Genomic DNA, 4,911 nt, shown 5'->3' on the forward strand with positions numbered 1-4,911 from the left:
ATGTATTAGGTATTTCTCCTAATGCTCTCCCTCCCCTATCCCCCGCCTGTGACATCCCACCCCGGGGGCTAAAAATGTCAGCCACCTTTATTGGTAACAACACAGCAATCCAAGAGCTCTTTAAATGCGTCTCCGAACAGTTTACAGCTATGTTCAGGCGCAAGGCCTTCCTGCACTGGTACACTGGCGAGGGCATGGATGAGATGGAGTTCACCGAGGCCGAGAGCAACCTTAATGACCTGGTGTCAGAATACCAGCAATACCAAGATGTATTCCCCCTGACAGGCCCCGGTGTATGATGTTCCCCTCCCTGTGTCCATGTGTTCTCATTGTTCAACTCCCACTTAGGAGTGAGAACATGTGATGTTTTGTTTTCTGTTCTTGTGGTAGTTAGCTGACAATGATGGTGGTGCAAAAGTAACTGTGGTTTTTGCTATTAAAAGTAATGGCAATTTTTAAAAATTTTTAAATTCTCATTACTTTCAATGGCAAAAGCCACAATTACTATTGCACCAACTTAATATATCTATGAGTTTGACTTTTTGGGGAATTAAGATTAGTATACCTCCTTGGCCTTTTAAGGTGGAAGCTTTCACCACTATTTTAAAAAATTCTATGTCCCAATATAATAATTTTTTTTTAATTTCTTACCGATTTAGCTGCATTACACAAATTCTGGTATGTTGTGTTTTCCTTACCATTTCATTATTATACAGTTCTAGATATTTTCTAATTTCCTTTGGAATTTCATATTTGACCTTTCAATTATTTAGAAATATATTGCTTAATTTCTAAATATTAGTAATTTTCTAGATAATTTATATTCAGTTATTTCTATTTTAATTATGTTGTGGCCAGAGAATAAGTCTTCTCGGATATGAATCACTTGAAATATATCGAGATGTATTTTGCTGCCTACATAAAGTCTATCTTAGTGAACATTCTATGTGTACTAACAAGGAATATATGTAATCTGCAGCTCCTAGGTATATTGTAGTATTGTATTTATATCATGTTTATTGATAGTATTTTTCAAATAATCTGTATTGCTACCGACATTTTGGCTAATTGTTCTGACAATTGCTAAGTCAGGGGTGTGAAATTTTCCAAGTATGATTGTGACTTTTTCTTCTTACTTTACTCCACACTGTTTTTCTTTATTGCATTTGAAGCTCTGGTACTAGGTACCTCCGTGTTTTTGGTTGTTAGGGCTCCTTGATTATTTGACACTTTTACACTTATCGTTAGTGAAGGGGCCAAGGGAAACCCTTGGTCCTCTGCAGGTTCAATGAAAAAATCAACTCACAAAGACAGACTGATAGGAGAAAAGGTGTAGAGATTTATTTAATGTGTATACACAGGAGCTTTTAGAACAAAGACCCAATTTCCCATTGGGGTACAAAAGCATATCTGTCTGTCATCTTGAGGTTGTAGAAATAATACGGGCACAGAGCATGGCTAAAAATAAGCTTTGGCGGCAAGACAGGTTATGGGAGGGCGAAAGGAAGAGGGTTAGTAAACAAAGATGGTTTCCTTATGCAGTCGAAACCTCACAAGTGGCAAAATAGATGGCCAATATACCTTTACAGACTTTTAAAGGTGTCAAACTCAATCTTTTCTAGATCTGGACAAAGGAAGGGCTGGCTGTATTAATGCAGATTCTCTACAGATCCACAGATGCAAACTTGTCCCACAAATGACAGCTTTGCAGGGACATTTCGATGTCAAGGAAATATATTTTGGGGTAAAATATTTCAATTTCTTTCACGAGTAATACTCCTTGCCTTGAATTCTACTTTATCTGATATTAGTATAGCCATAGTGACGCAGACAAACCTCCAAATTAGAGCTCAGTCTGGGTTGGTTCTTGGTTTCCCTCAGGAAACAATTCAAGAGTGAGCCAACAGGCTGGGCGCGGTGACTCAGGCCTAAAATCCCAGAACTTTGGGAGGCTGAGGAGAGTAGATTACCTGAACTCAGGAGTTCTATTGAGATCATCCTGAGCAACATAGGAAAACCCCATCTCTACAAAAAACACAAAAATTGGCCAGTCTCATAACCCAGTCTCAAAATAAATAAATAGATTAAAAATAAAATAAAATAAATTGAGAAAAAAAAGAGTGAACCGACAGCAAGAAGAAAGCAAGTTTATTAGAGCAACAGTATATACAGCAAAATGATTCCTCCATAGATGGAGCAGGACTATTTCATAGGCAGGGAAACACAGAGTAGCACTCATGGATTGCTGGCTAGCTATATTTATATACACTCTTAATTTTATGCAAAATAAGGTCTATTTATGAACTTTCTGGAAAAAGGGTGAGGAGTTCCCAGAAATATATAAGGCAATTTCTGGGCTGTTACCACGGCATTTATTAACTATCATGGCATTGGTGGGATTATCTTATGCAAATGTATTAATTCCAAGTCCCAGCTGGTTTGGGCTGGTTTCTTTGCTACATCCTGTTTAGATCAGCAGGATCATGGCCAGTGCTAAGTAAACAAGTCCTGCTGATTTCCTACCTCAATAGATTTTCTTATGCTTATTCACATTTTCTGCATGTGCTTTATCATTACCTCTTTCTCCCTTCCATCTTTCTGTGGCTTTTTTATAACATCGTTTTTTAAAATAAACAGCAGAGTTGCATCTTGATTTTTTATCAGTCTGACAATCACTGTCTGCTAAGTGGATCATTTCTCTTTTCATACTTACTGTAATTCTTGATATGTTTTGTTAAAAACCTATCATTTGTCCTTTTTCCCTCTGTTCCTACTTTCCCTTCTTTTTATGTTTAAATTGAATACTTTTAGTATTCAATCTTATTTCTCCTACAGACTTTTTAGCTCAAACATATTTTTAAATGAGTACTCTAGGAAATGGAACATAAATCTTTAATTTATCATAATCTATCTTCAAGTAACATCATATTACCTCACGGCCAATGTACAAACCTTCTAACAGTATAATTTCATTTATCCATTTCCAATTATTGGGTTATTTTTTAAATATATTTTTTCTGTATGTATTATATACTCCACAATACAGTATTATTTTTTATTTTCAGTGTCAATAGTCTTATAAACAATGCACACACATGTATACATATATTGTTGCATATGTAGTTTGGTTTTCTGGGGAAGCTGACTCTTAGATGATGATTCCTGTACAGGAATTTTATTGGAGATATTCTTCAGATTAATAACTGCAGAAAAAAAGGAAGCAAGATTTGGTAGAGGAGCTAGGATGTAAAGCAGTCTCAACAAAGGCGTTAGCCTAGCCCAGGGAATCATGAAACTGGGATGAACTTTCAAACTTGTTTGACAATTCATTGAAGGAACCGAGGCTTTATATTCTCATGTTGACACTAGTAATTGAATATAGGCTGTCCCCAGAAAGAAGCTGTGACCTTGAAGTTATCTCTGTCCAATAAGGGCAATTTCTGGAGAGGGCTGGATGTTGAAGGCTCAGTCAAGAGTACTTCCAGTAACTTTTGAAAATTAAATCCTTTGGCTCCAAACCTGAGAAGGATCTTGGCAACCTATCACAAGGCTCACTACCTATAGATAGATAATAGATACATAAATACATAGATACATGAATGCATATATATATATATATATACATATATTGTTTTTAGTAGTTTGACAATGATGTGACTCGATGTGACTTCCTTTTATTTTAACCTGTGTCATAAATTTAATGTAGTGCCTGCCTCAGCACTCATTTTTAGGCCTGAGATAAGTTGCTGGAAACCCAGTCATACCCCATCACATTTAGCCTAATTAAAATCTCCCCTCCCTGTGCAGTGGTTTGCCGTATGGTTCACTCGTTCCTCATCTCACTGACCCCAAATTCAACACATTCCACAGCTGTTGACCACCATAAAACCCAATGGTCAGTCAATTCCAAAGTCATGTCAATAAGTTCCCCACCTTGTTCATATTGTCTTGAACTAGCCAATCCACAGCCCTATGGAAGAGCCTGAGGGATAACACCCATGGACCTTAATAAATGCATAATCCCATAATTTCTGTCTCTCTCTCGCTCTCTCTAACTCTCCACCCACTTGTTGAGCTCCCTTGTGGCCTCTTGACTTCCCATTGACCTCCTGCTGGCACCCCTAACCTCTCTGGGATCCATAAGCAATAAATTACTTGTTCTGTGTGTTGAGACTCAGAAAACAATACCCTAAAGTGAAGGCCTCAGAAGCAGCCTCAAAAGCAAAAGTTTTTCTCTGACCTTCTGCCCTCCTGTCTCTCAGTCCCATTCTCCCACAAGGCTAGCCATGGAAACTAGAATCACTCTTCCCCAAAGCAGGTCATGGAAACCAGAACCCCTTTTCCTGAAAGCCAGCCATAAAACCTAAAAATATTACCATAACTTTCCCTCCACCTTTCTGTGTAAAAACTGACCATAAAGAAATGATCTGGACCAGGTGTGGTGGCTCACGGCTGTAATTCTAGCACTTTGCGAGGCCGAGGCCAGTGGATCACCTGAGGTCAGGAGTGTGAGACCAGCCTGACCAAGATGGCGAAACCCCATCTCTACTAAAAAATACAAAAATTAACTGGGTGTGGTGGCAGGTGCCTGTAATCCCAGCTACTCAGGAGGCTGAGCAGGAGAATCCCTTAAACTGGGAGGTGGAGGTTGCAGTGAGCTGAGATTGCACCATTACACCCCAGTCTGGGAGACAGAGCAAGACTCTGTTGCCAAAAAAAAGAAAAGAAAAGAAAAAGAAGAAAAAGAAAGGAAAGAAGGAAGGAAGGAGGGTGGAGAGGTTGGGGAGAGATAACACAAGGAGAAATGCCAGATATAGGTGACAGGGGGATGGAGGCAGCAAACCACCTTGCCATGTATGTACCTATGCAACAATCCTGCATGATCTGCACATGTACCCCAGAACCTAAAGT

The sequence above is a fragment of the Cebus imitator genome, unplaced genomic scaffold (assembly GCF_001604975.1).
Source record: "Cebus imitator isolate Cc_AM_T3 unplaced genomic scaffold, Cebus_imitator-1.0 Scaffold292, whole genome shotgun sequence".
NCBI classification, from domain to species: Eukaryota; Metazoa; Chordata; class Mammalia; order Primates; family Cebidae; genus Cebus; species Cebus imitator.